Here is a 14320-nt window from a genome sequence, read left to right as displayed (position 1 = left end):
TTGAACACCTCTAACAAATCTCCCCTAAACCTTCTCTGCTCTGAGGAGAACAATCCCAGATTCTCTAATCTTTCCACATGACTGAAGTCCCTCATCCCTCGTACCATTCTAGTAAATCTCTTTTGCCCCCTCTCCGAGGCTTTGACATGTTCCCAAAGTGTGGTGCCCAGAATTGGACACAATACTCCAGCTGAGGTCTAACCAGTCATTTATAAAGATTTAGCGTATCTGCCTTTTTGAACAGCCTTATCAACTTGTCCTGTCACCTTCAAAGATTTCTGTAGGTAAACTCCCAGGTCTCTGTTCCTGCAGCCCCTTTAAAATTGTACCATTTAGTTTATATTGCTTCTCCTCATTCTTCATGCAAAATGCATCACTTTCTATTTTTAGCAATATATGTTTATTTTAAATATCTGGGTTTTGAATATCTAGTGACTGGATCATTTTTGTCTCATAATTTTTTATCTATGAACTATTCAGTAGGTTCAGACTTCTTCACATAGGACTAGGATCTGCTGGGCCAAAGAGATCAGCTTTAGTGTCACTTGGTAGGGTGAGTAGAAGAAGGTAAGGTTGAGGTGCTGCTGTTACAGTTGATCAGACGATGAAGATGTCCTGCAAAATCTGCCCTCTGCTGCCCCTCTGATGAACAGGAGCCGATAATGGGGCCAAGGACTTCCAAGCCAGGATTTTCCTTTTCCCAGGCTTGTCAGAGGCCTGGCATAAGATTGAAGATGAGGCCTCCAGAGGGTGCAATTGGGTGGCGGTGGGGGTGGTGGGGGGGAGGTCTGGGCCAGGGAAGTGCCTTAGTCCCCCAAAGAAAGATGAGCGTTTTTTTTATTATTGGCTCCTTACATGGAGAGTCCTCAGGATGTCCCAAAGCGTTTCACAACCAATGAATTATTTTTGAAATGTAGTCACTGTTTTGCAGACAAACACAGCAGCCAATGTGCACAAAGCAAGGTTCCACATACAATAAATGAGATAAGTGACCATTCAATTTGTATTTATTGCTAGTGTTGGTTGAGGGGTGAACATTGACCAGGACACTGAAAGAGCTCTCTGTTCTTCTTTGAATAGTGCCATGGGATCTGAAGAAGCAGATGGGGCCTTGATTTAACAATTCATCTGGAAGACGGCACCTCCAACAATGTAGCACTCCCTCAGTACTACACTGAAGTCGGTCTAGATTATGTACTCAAGTACATGGAGCGGGCCTTGAACTTACACCGTTCTGACTTAGAGTTAACAGTGAGTGACATACAATACAGTACTAGGAAACAATGAAGGTACAATATAAGTTAACATGTTCTTCTAATGACCTCTGCAGTAAATCTTAGGGACTTTTTCCCATTCAAAATTACCAGAAAAGCAATTCCCATTTAACTTATTTGGGTGGGTAAGGATTCAAATTAGAAATTCATTGTATGAAGCTCTTAGATATGTTTTGACATGATATGGTACAATATAATAATAATAATTAGAAATCAGACTAATGAATATAAATTTAATTACATAATCTAGGTGAAGAACCAAGACCCATAGTGCAGGATTTAGGAGTCTGTTGATTATAGGCGGAAGAGAAGACCGAAGGGGAAATTTTAACTTCCTCTACCTGGTGGAAACCAGGCGGAATAGGAGTTAAAATTGAGAGTCTCTTTTTCCTGCTCCAATATCGCCCGCAGTGATTTTAACACCATTGACTGAAGCGGACATCTCATTAATCTCATTCTAATCAAGTTCCTATCACTCCAGGCAATTTTAATGGCCTACTAGTCAGAGTGACCAGTGAAACCTGCCGGACACCCAGAGGAGGCCCTGAGAGGTTTATCTTTGTGGGGCCCAGAGAAGCAGCAGTGATCCTCCAGGCTCCACAAGGAGAGTCTGAGCTCCCTTCTCCCTTCTCACCAGTGAAACCTGCCGAACTTCTCTTTCCCTCACCCCCCGCGACTTATCTGAATGCCAGCAAGGCTGCCCATTCTTTACCTACCGGCAGCCGGCCAGCTACTTTCTTACACCCATTTCAGGCGGGCAGCCGGCAGACGGAATTTTAATGAGACCCAGCTGTTAAAATTGGTCAGCCTCCCACGTAGACAGCCAGGCAGGAAGCTCGGTGGCTCTCCTCGGCTAGCTGTCCAGAAGTTAAAATCTACGCTTGAGAGAGAAGGGGCTACATAGTTTTGATGTCCAAGAAAAGAATGAGATAGAATAGGAGACTTTGTGGTGAGCCTTGATTTCAACAAAAAGGGGATTTGTTACATATTAATACAGTATACATAAAGAAACCTGTCCATAATGTTCCTTTTACGATAGTAACTTCCATTTGACTGCTATAGATAGCGTTGTACCATGGACTTAGTATCTATTTGATTGGATGTCCATGCATATTATAGCGAGACTGATGCTCCGTTCTACCAGATTTACCCTCAAGGGAGGTCATGATTGTTACCATCGGAACAACTCAATATGATAATTAGGGAAAGTGCTGCTTGTCTTGTTCTGGTTTTCAGGGAAGACATTTTTTTTTTCTCTTTTTCCTTCCAATTTTCTCTATTTCTTTCCTGTACACGCTGACTCCTGCTGAGGAACAGTTCCATGGATGCTGGCAGCATTCCTCACCTAAGTAGCCAATCTTAGTGTGTAAGCCTAGACAGTTTGTCAGCAGGGTTTGTATCAATTGGGAGCATCGCAACCAAGCCCAATCCTGTTCACCTTTGACATTCCCATATGTGTATTTTTCAGCAGAAGTCAGTGCACAGTGATCAAAAATCATGGGTGATTTTTCCTCTCTTCCACACGGGAGAGAGAGATATTAATTGTAGTGCCCTTTGGCCACTCCAGCTGAGATCAGGGGCTGAAATTCCTCGGCTCTTGTGACACACTCCTGCTGTAACTCTGGCAGGAGTGCGGCAAAAAGTCCGCAAGTTAGGCTGGGACCCAGATACATTGGGCTTGAACCTTTCCCCGAAGTTTCCTGCGGCTTTGCAAGGAGTGGAGCCAGAGGTGGAGAATCACTTTGGAAATTCAACCCCTTATTGTCTAGACTCATCCATTGACCAACAGGTACTTAGGTGACCAGTATCTGTGGAACTGTAACCCAACAAGAATCAATAGGGGAGATTTTCCTCCTTGTTATGCTTGGGTAATACACAGTTTCCAACGTAAAGTGGAAATGGTTACGGAAACTCAAAGAAACCTGGCACAGTGACTTGCACTGGCAACCTTTGTGGATCCGAGAGTGTGTCAGGGTCCCAGGAGCAGCCCAAAGATGGTTCATGAAAAATGGTGAAATTCAGTTTTTACCGGAGTTTTCCATCCCACCACTGCTCAAGGCAATGTCTGGGCCTAGGGCCCTTCTGGCTGCTGTTCTCCCAATGCTGTTTCTGGCCTTCCCCCAATCCCAATGCAAGGCCTTTTCAGGGGTGGGCCTGCTCCCAGAATGAACCCGGGGCAGGAAATCATGGGCCTCTCACAGGTGTCAAAGCACTCAGATACACTGCGCCTGTTGGGTATTCCATGGGGGCCTTGAGAGGAAAATTGGCTCTAGCACCTTCGGAGGACGAGGAGCGAAAAATGGACGGAAAAACAATTATAAAAAAGGAGCTACAACCTTTCCATCAATAGCAGAGTAGTTTTTAATAACTCAGTATTTAGGGGTTGAGTTTCTGCAGGGGCTTTTTGATTGTCTGCTGTAACTTTGGTGGAAGATCTGCGGAATCCCTAGTGAAATACCATTTACACCGTTTCTCTGGGATTTCTGCGGATCGTCCATCAAAGTTGTGATGGCCGATCATGAGAACCCTTGTAGAAATTCAACATTAACTGTTATATGTTTGAATTCAACATTAACAATTTATGCTGTACCAAAAGTTAAGCAACAGAATAGTGAATGTTTTTTCACCATGGTAACATGGGTGCTATTGGGGACAAGTCCATCTTCACTTGAAGAGAATGTGCAATTGCTATTTACATGCAGCCAAATGTATTTACTACATGTGCAAACACAAGTCAACATTTGTAATCAGTTTTGCTTCAGAACATTAGTCAAAGGGCAAGGTCATTACATATGCCTATCTTTGTATGTAATTCATTAATAATGGTATATAACTGGTTATATTGCTGACCACTATGGACAATCATACATGGTCATGGTAGCGCACAACAGATTATCAGTCCTAATTGTGTGCTCCTGGACTTGCTGAAGTTTGCCGAATGTTGCTGGCTCCTGGAGGAATGTACCTGAACACATCCTGTTGAGGTGGAATTTTTCCATTAATTATTGAACGGACAAGAGCTCACTTTTGTGAAGACTTTAACCAAGCCTGATGATGCCTTTCTCATGCCAGGCTCCGAATCCACTTGTGAACCTGGGAGTTCTTTGCTGTGCCAGATTATAGAGAGGGCTGACAGACCCAGTGGAATGTTTAATCATACACATGCCTTCTTCCAGACCAGTAATGTTATTGCAACTACAGGGTGTTTTCTTACCCTCTCTGGTCTCTTGTGAGCACGCATGAAGGGCAGATTAGACGGTGGGTAGTTAGGTTTCAGTCTCTACAGCCAGCCATGGGTTCTGTGATGAGGCTGTAGTCCAATCCATAATGTCCCTGAATTGGGTGACCCACTAATAGCATCTAAGGTTTGGGAGGCCCAGTCCTCCCTCGAGCTTGGGAGTTGTAGATGTTCTAGTCATATATGAGGCCTTTTACCTGCCCAGACTAATCCAATTTGCACCTCTCAAGATCATGCAACTTTTGGATAGGTAGAACTCGGAGCAGGAATATGAGTTAGGGCAGCATTTTCATCTTTATTGTATTTTATCACCCCAGGAATGACATTGGTAGATTGTCCTATCTGCCCATGCCAGTGTATATACTTTTTATGAGTCTAGGATAATTTATTTTGTACAGGGTCAAAAGCATAGGGGCTACTGTTATACCCAAGTATCTGAACCCCGTGTTTGACCATGCAAAGGGATAGGATTCCTGTATTTGTGCAGACTACCTTGTCTGAGGGACATGCCGTATGTTTTGATGTAAATAAGTTTGTAACATGAAGGTTGGCCAAAGTCCATGATGATTTGGAAGATGGTGAAGTAGTTGGGCTGGTCACATACACTTCATCAGTGAGCAGCATTATTTTGTTGAATCCCACTAACCTGCATTCCATGAATATCTGAATTTGCCCTTTCGGCTGTTGCCAATGGTTCTATGACCAAGGCAAAAGAAGAGGAAGCATGGTCTTCCTTATTGGTCCTACATTGGAGGGAGAATGCAGAGAAGGTGTAGCCATTAATATATACTACAGAAGTGGAGTGTGAATAGAAGGTTCCAATCCAATTTATGAATCCCTTGCAAAGTGCCATTCTCACAAACAGAGAGAGGAGACAGTCCCACTCCATTTCACTGAGTGCCTTCCCTACATCCAGTGAGAGCAGGAGGATAGGCTATTACAATGGTAGACAATGTTAAATAGTTGCCTGGAAACACCCCCAGATGAAGCCGGTTTGGTCTGAGTAGACTAATTCAAGAGCTATCAAACCTAGTCTGGCAGGCACGATTTTGATTTGTACTTTAATTGTAGGTATTGAGCAGAGACATGCCTGTAGAATACGGATGAGATGGGCTCTTTTTCTTTCTTGAGTATCGCTGTGATTGTCACTTACCTGAATATGCCTGGCAGGGTGCTTATGTCTTGTATGTGATGCAATAGCTTTCACAACTTTGTTGTTAGCTTGGGGAGTAGGACTTTGTAGAATTCATCATGGAACCTGTCAACTTTGCCAGACTGAAGCTCATTTATTGCAGCATGAATTTCCATTGCCTGGATTGGGGAGTCCAATGACAAGGCATCTTTAGTTGACAGTTGAGTGAGGGGGGCGTTTGCCAAATAATCTTTGGCTTTCTGCTGGTGCCGTGAGATTTTGAGGTATTCAGTGAATTACACAATTCTGCAAACTCCCTGTTAATTTTATTGAGGTCAGATGTGAGGCTGCTGTTTGCTTTTCTAATGGCTGTAACAGTCCTATTCTGCAGCTGCTGCTCAAGGGTGCATGCAAAAAACTTTCTGGGCTTGTCACCTTCTTGGTAATACTCTGATGAACTGGAATAGCCTCTCTGCACCTATGGACATCAGTTTATTTAACTCCCCTCTAGCTTGAATTCAAGCTATTCCATGCTAAATGATCTTTTCTCTTGTGTTGCATCTCTAGATCTATTATTTTGCACTCGGGGGACAATTTTAACTTCTATCACTGGGCAAAGAACAGGCAATAGCGAATCGGCTGCTCATTTTACACCTCGCCTAATTTTTGCCTGAAGTTAATGGAAAGAAAATCGGACAGGGTGTAAAACGGGCGGCTAATTTGCTATTGCCCAGCATTAAAAGTTAAAATTAACCCCAAGATTTCTTTGGCTCTTTTTGCCCATGGCTTAGTTAATTATATAATCCCTTGAGGACTGCCGGTAGACTGATTACTACCGGTGCCACATGCTAGTGAGTATAGGAACAGGAGAATAGACCGGATGAATGCGTGGCTGCAGGAATGGTGTAGGAGGGAGGGATTTAGATTCCTGGGACATTGTGACCGGTTCTGGGGAAGGTGGGACCTGTACAAGCGGGACGGGTTACACCCGAGCAGGACCGGGACCAATGTCCTCGCAGGGGTGTTTGCTAGTGCTTTTGGGGAAGGTTTAAACTAGAGTGGCAGGGGGATGGGAACCTGAGCGGGGAGTCACAAGGGAGTAAAGTTGAGAGCAGCAAGAGAGGGGAAGACCCAGGGGAAATTTACAATACAAATAGTACAAACAGTTGTTCAAGAACAAGTGAAAGGGAAAAGCGTAGAGCAGCGGAAAGAAAGTGTACTTTAGGCACGACAGATAAAGTAAAAACTAGAAGGCGTAAGGTGATTAACCCAGCATCAAAGCTGAAGGTCAGGCTAGGGTGTGTGGCCCAACTAAGAGTTCTATATACAAATGCACGGAGTATAAGGAATAAATTAAATGAACTACAGGTTCAAATTCATTGGAGGGTATGACATGATAGCGATTACTGAGACATGGCTGCAGGATGGTGAGGATTGGGAACTAAACATACCGGGTTATAAGGTCTACTGGAGAGATAGGGAAAATGGAAGAGGGGGAGGAGTAGCCTTAATGATTAGAGATTAAATCACTTCAATGATAAAGGGGGATATAACGAGAGGTAAGCAGCCAACAGAGACCGTATGGGTTGAATTGAGAAATAGGAAAGGATCTAAGACTATAGTGGGAGTTGTATATAGGAGCCCTGGCAGCAACTCTGAGGTGCTAGATTATATAAATGCAGAGATTAGACAAGCGTGTAAGAAAGGCATAGTGGTCTTAATGGGGGACTTTAACCTTCACATAGATTGGGAAAAGCAGACTCGCAACTGTCAGAAAGGTAGCGAATTTCTTGAGTGTGTCCGGGATAGTTTTCTACAGCAGTATGTCCTAGAGGCAACAAGGGGGCAAGCCATACTAGATTTAGTAATGAGTAATGAACCAGATTTAGTTAATGGCTTAACTGTGCGTGAACATCTATCCAATAGTGATCATAACATGATCAAGTTCAATGTAGTGTTTGAAAGGGTAAAAAGTGAATCAGCTGCTAAGATTCTAAACTTGGGCAAGGCCGACTTCAATGGGATGAGACAGAGACTGTCCACAGTAAACTGGGCAAATCTGTTAATGGGTAAAACGACTGATGATCAGTGGGAAATGTTTAAAGAAACATTTAACGTGATACAGAATTGGTTTCTACCTCTGAGGGGCAAGAACTCTACTTGCCAAAAAAAACAGCCATGGACAACTAAAAAGTTAAGGGACAGTATAAGACATAAGGAAAGGGCATACAAAAAGGCAAAAAATGGCACAGATCCTGGCGAATGGGAAAGATACAAAGATCAACAAAGGGTCACAAAACAGATAGTAGGAGCTACAAAAAGAGAGTATGAAAAGAAACTCGCAAGGGATATCAAAACCAATACGAAGAACTTTTATAGTTATATTAGGAAAAAGAGGGTGGTCAGGAGCAGTGTTGGCCCCTTAAAAACTGAAAGTGGGGATATTATCATTGACAATGGGGAAATGGCAGACATGTTGAACAATTACTTTGCGTCAGTATTTACAGTAGAAAAAGAGGATAGCATGCCGGAAATCCCAAGAAAACTTATATTGAATCGGGGACAGGGACTCGATAAAATTAACATAAGTTAAAGCAACAGTAAGGAAGAAAATAATAGCACTAAAGAGTGACAAATCCCCAGGACCAGATGGTTTCCATCCCAGGGTTTTAAAGGAAGTAGGTGAGCACATTGCGGATGCCCTAACTATAATCTTTCAAAGTTCTCTAGATTCAGGAACTGTCCCTCTGGATTGGAAAATTGCACATGTCACTCCGCTTTTTAAGAAAGGAGAGAGAGGGAAACCAGGGAATTATAGACCAGTTAGCCTAACATCTGTTGTGGGGAAAATGCTGGAGTCTATAATTAAGGATAGGGTGACTGAACACCTCGAGAATTTTCAGTTAATCAGAGAGAGCGAGCATGGATTTGTGAAAGGTAGGTCGTGCCTGACAAACCTGATTGAATTTTTTGAAGAGGTGACTAAAGTAGTGGACAGGGGAATGTCAATGGATGTTATTTATATGGACTTCCAGAAGGCATTTGATAAGGTCCCACATAAGAGACTGTTAGCTAAGATAGAAGCCCATGGAATCGAGGGAAAAGTACGGACTTGGTTAGGAAGCTGGCTGAGCGAAAGGCGACAGAGAGTAGGGATAATGGGTAGGTACTCACATTGGCAGGATGTGACTAGTGGTGTCCCGCAGGGATCTGTCTTGGGGCCTCAATTATTCACAATATTTATTAACGACTTAGATGAAGGCATAGAAAGTCTCATATCTAAGTTTGCCGAAGACACAAAGATTGGTGGCATTGTAAGCAGTGTAGATGAAAACATAAAATTACAAAGCGATATTGATAGATTGGGTGAATGGGCAAAACTGTGGCAAATGGAATTCAATGTAGACAAATGTGAGGTCATCCACTTTGAATCAAAAAAGGATAGAACAGGGTACTTTCTAAATGGTAAAAAGTTAAAAACAGTGGATGTCCAAAGGGACTTAGGGGTTCAGGTACATAGACCATTGAAGTCTCATGAACAGGTGCAGAAAATAATCAAGAAGGCAAATGGAATGCTGGCCTTTTTATCTGGAGGACTAGAGTACAAGGCTGCAGCTATATAAAACCCTGGTTAGACCGCACCTGGAGTACTGAGAGCAGTTCTGGGTACCACACCTTCGGAAGGACATATTGGCCTTGGAGGGAGTGCAGCGTAGGTTTACTAGAATGATACCCGGACTTCAAGGGTTAAGTTACAAGGAGAGATTACACAAATTGGGGTTGTATTTTCTAGAGTTTCGAAGGTTAAGGGGTGATCTGATCGAAGTTTATAAGATATTGAGGGGAACGGATAGGGTGGATAGAGAGAAACCATTTCCGCTGGTTGGGGATTTTAGGAGTAGGGGGCACAGTCTAAAAATTAGAGCCAGACCTTTCAGGAGCGAGATTAGAAAACATTTCTACACACAAAAGGTGGTAGAAGTTTGGAACTCTCTTCCGCAAACGGCAATTGATACTAGCTCAATTGCTAAATGGAGTTAGATCACAGATCAGCCATGATCTTATCAAATGGCGGAGCAGGCACGAGGGGCTGAATGGCCTACTCCTGTTCCTATGTTCCTATGCCTTAATGTTTTCCCACAGGAGCATTGAGAACAGTCCAGGTCCATTGTTCTCTGACATGTAATGAGCAAGTTGTGCTCAGGGCAAAGTTAGGAATGCTGGGGTAACAATAGAGGCAGGATTAAAGAGCCAGCAATGGGGTTGGGGAAGGAGGTGGGCCATAGTGAGTGCAAAGTGATTGGTGTATGGTCTGAATGGCTAACAGTCCTATTTCTCAACTGTGGACTCTAGACAGGTAAGCCTACTTCACGAAGAGTGCTGTGACAGCCAATGAACTGCAGGTTCCCATCTGCTGACTCCTGTCTCTCACAGGGGTTGATGCTCCTTTGAGATTGTGTAGCGTTGATGACATGCATCTTCAGCCTAGATAATTATTTATCATAGTTAAACAGTATGTTGGAGAACTGATGATGGTTAAACAAGGTCACTGTAACATTCATGGTCTGTGCAGTAAGAGTTTAGTCCATTATTTTGATGAATGTATTCCAATTTCTGAACAAACCTGGATATCATAACGTTTTAACTATGATAAGGTACCCACCCAAGGTGGTGTGGAATGTGGAGCAGTTTTTTCATGGCTGCGCTGCTGCCTTCTGTGGCACTAGATCCAGAATGGACTTGGTCCACTTTCAGGAGTTTAAGTAGGAATAGCATTGATGTACCCAGTCAAAGGGAAGGGAGGGTCACAGTCGCTGACCTTAGTGGGGGTATCTAGATGGAGGGGAGGAGCCCTTATCTTGCCTTTGTTCACCCAGACTCTGCATTTATTGGATGATATCCCCTCATTATATTGTATCCACACTCGCTGTAGACTGGGTGCTATTTGATTTTGAACCCCTTGGTTACCTACTTTGTGTTTAGATTTCTGGGCCTTTGCTTTCCTTCATCTCCTAACTTCTCCCTTCATGCCTGTAAATGTCCAAAATTGTCTTTGTCTGGATAGTGCAGGCCCCTAATCCTTGGGGTAGTGCACCATCGTCAAAGGGTTGGTTACCTCAATGTTTCGGTGGGCAAGCAACATCTGTGAGTGTGTAGTAGCATTAACAGGATGATATTGTCTTTGACTGACAAATGGTGGGCTAGCCCATAGTTCTTCTTCTCCATCTGACAGGCTGCCACTGCTATGCTAAGTATCTTGGGCAATTGGGTCCAAGGGCATGGAGGCTATGGATCTATAATCCCTGTCCAGTGTCAGGTCCACTTAGCGTACAGCTCAAGGAGACATCCAAGGATACTTGCCTATTTTATGGCCTTTGAGAATTCTGAAAATGCATATGTTGTTATGTCACCCCCGTTATTAAGGTCATGTTTCTTTAGTGGATGTTTCTTGATCCCGCTCATGCAGATAAGATATCAAAGCAGTCAGGTTTCTTATGACTTTCAGTTCATGGACAAGGGTCTCAAGCTCATTTCTGTGATGCTTTACCTGGGTGTTCGCAGATTTCCATTTGCACATTTCTGACTGCAGTTGTGAAGTTCTAATTGAGCTTTAGAAACTTCTTAAGTAGGGGTATGGGTCCATCCTCATTGTTTACTGTATGGTTTTGTGGGTTGTTTGCAGATTGGGTGGTGCCAGGTGATGGGGAACATTTGCATATTGCAGAGTCCTGTGATGAATTTCCATATATGATGATCGAAGATTCTGGAGATCGCCATTTTAGTCAAGTCTGTTTAATAATAACTGTGCAATTGATCTAATCTCTTTGATGTCATTTTGTGAGGAGGTATGCACCCTGCTTCCTTCTGAGGGGGTTGGTACTTTGTTGGGCACTAGTAACTGATTGGGAGTCCTGGGAAACATAGGAAACATAGGAACAGGAGTAGGCCATTCAGCCCCTCGTGCCTGCTCCGCCATTTGATAAGATCATGACTGATCTGTGATCTAATTCCATATACCTGCCTTTGGCCCATATCCCTTAATACCTTTGGTTGCCAAAAAGCTATCTATCTCAGATTTAAATTTAGCAATTGAACTAGTATCAATTCCCGTTTGCGGAAGAGAGTTCCAAACTTCTACAACCCTTTGTGTGTAGAAATGTTTTCTAATCTCGCTCCTGAAAGGTCTGGCTCTAATTTTTAGACTGTGCCCCTTACTCCTAAAATCCCCAACCAACGGAAATAGTTTCTCTCTATCCACCCTATCCGTTCCCCTTAATATCATATAAACTTCGATCAGATCACCCCTTAACCTTCGAAACTCCAGAGAATACAACCCCAATTTGTGTAATCTCTCCTCGTAACTTAACCCTTGAAGTCCGGGTATCATTCTAGTAAACCTACGCTGCACTCCCTCCAAGGCCAATATGTCCTTCCGAAGGTGCGGTGCCCAGAACTGCTCACAGTACTCCAGGTGCGGTCTAACCAGGGTTTTGTAAAGCTGCAGCATAACTTCTGCCCCCTTGTACTCTAGTCCTCTAGATATAAAGGCCAACATTCCATTTGCCTTCTTGATTATTTTCTGCACCTGTTCATGACACTTCAATGATCTATGTACCTGAACCCCTAAGTAACTTTGGACATCCACTGTTTTTAACTTTTTACCATTTAGAAAGTACCCTGTTCTATCCTTTTTTGATCCAAATGTGACCTCACATTTGTCTACATTGAATTCCATTTGCCACAGTTTGTCAGACTGTCCTGGCCCTTGAATGTGCTGCACCACGATAGTTGGTGGTCTTCAGGAGAGAGCTGCAGTCAGGAGTTCCTGAAATTTAAGGGGCTGATCTAGGAGGAAAAGTTGTTACTGATTATGGACCCTATAGCTTCTCTAACGTGACCACTGGGTGCAACTTGGGGAAGTAGGGAGACGGCTGCAGGCTTTAGATCCACCATCTGTAACCCTCCTACTGCCACTGGTCTTCTCTACAAGTCCTCTGCACCTTCTCTCACTGACATGGCAGCTGTTTTCTTCAATGTTGATTCTACTAGCTGGACACTGACATTTGAACACTGCTTGTTCACAGCACCTACTGTTGGGTCTGCGTCAGTATTGGGAGGCAGCTCTGATTTAAAGTTTAGTGCCTCCTCCTCTTCCTCAACCAGCAGGGCAGCTATTTACTTTAACGCTTGCTTTAATGCCGGTGGGATGTTTAGTCAGTAGGGAATTTGTACCAGAAATGGGAGGCAGCATACTTGTCTGGTTTTGGTGGGCTGTGGCAGAGAAGCATGGGGACCAGCTGGAGGCTTGCACGTTAGATGCAGGTGCAATCCCTGGGTTTGCAGCCAGCAACAGTCAGTTACTAGAGAGATAAGCACTCTTCCCTTCTTTCTGGTAGAGCTGGGTATGGGGCGAGCACAGGTATCCCTTGAGGTCCCATGGTTGTTGAATGCACAGGCAGGAGGCTGGTCTGGGGCGGGTAGTGGTGAAGCGATTGGTTAGCAGAGCTTCTGGGTCTGTTTTCTTTTAAGTTTAGAGGTGAGGGAGTCCTTTTTTTTGGTACTCGCCTGGTCAAAATGGTGTGGTTGAACTATACCTTGCTTCACATTCACTTTCATGGCTATGTGGGTGAGATTTAATTCAAAAATTAGTACCTGTTCCTAAAGCTACTACTTCAGGCTGCTAGCTGAGCCATCACCAAAATCCATTTTTATCTCACCATAAATGATGTGGTAGTCCTTAATAATAAATATCAAATGGTGGTTCTGTGGTTAGCCACTGAGAATCCTCTATTTGTTGATGAGAAAGCAGAGAATAAAATCACAGGTACTGGATCATAAAAGATTTGGGGGGTGAAATTGCTAAACCCCAATAGAGCAAAATGGGCTGATAGCGAATTGGCAGCCCATTTTACACTGCACCTGAATTTATTTTCTGTTGATCTGCTTATGGAAACTGCAGATCATCTATTACACAGAAAGATGTTGGGAACAATACTGGACTGTAACAGTCCAAACACACACATTTTCCAGCAGGGGTCAGTGAACAGTGATCAGGAGCAGGAACCCTGCCTGATTTGTAGGCCAATTGTAGTGCCCCCATTAATCTCAGAATACTGCATTTACTAAATGTTGAGTGATAGATACCCATGTATTCTCAAGCTTTGTGTTTCACTTTTGGGAATAAAACTGCTCAGGGACATGGAAATATCATTCACTGTCCCAAAACGTGTTGAACCTACAAAATAAGATGTGGTAAAGAATAATATACAGAGATTAGGGGAGGGTCACAGATTTTTGTGTGTTTAATTATAACAGTGCGGCATATGGAAAGAACAGTCCATGTTGTGGACAATGGGTCATACTTTTGCATGAATGTAATATAAAGAATAATAGTGCACCACCACCTTCTCAAGGGCAATTAGGGATGGGCAATAAATGCTGGCCTTGCCAGCGACGCCCATATCCCATGAACGAATAAAAAAAAAATTTCACGCTTAATTGTCGGAGATTTTAGATCTGCCCTTTTGTCAAAAAAATTAAACCATTGGTAATTTTCTATGATTTTTTTTACAAACTGGCATGAAAATAGCCGGGGTGGGGGGGTCCGGGGTTGGGGGACTAAAGCCAAATTAACATTAAGTTTTCTCTCTTGAAAGTGTAGTCCCACAAAAATGA

The 14320-nt window shown here is 43.3% G+C and overlaps 1 long non-coding RNA gene across 1 annotated transcript in view; it reads left to right on the top strand.

The window, feature by feature from the left end:
* The first annotated feature begins 1091 nt into the window (after positions 1 to 1091).
* LOC137332715 (uncharacterized) overlaps positions 1092 to 14320 on the top strand; it is a 75589-nt gene continuing 62360 nt past the window's right edge. The window contains exon 1 of the long non-coding RNA XR_010965724.1: positions 1092 to 1251. This is a non-coding gene — a long non-coding RNA (uncharacterized lncRNA). The remainder of the gene's footprint in view (positions 1252 to 14320) is intronic.

The sequence above is a fragment of the Heptranchias perlo genome, chromosome 15 (assembly GCF_035084215.1).
Source record: "Heptranchias perlo isolate sHepPer1 chromosome 15, sHepPer1.hap1, whole genome shotgun sequence".
Taxonomy (NCBI): Eukaryota; Metazoa; Chordata; class Chondrichthyes; order Hexanchiformes; family Hexanchidae; genus Heptranchias; species Heptranchias perlo.
Note: the sequence above shows the minus strand (reverse complement) of the source record. Positions and strands in the feature narration are given on the sequence as shown.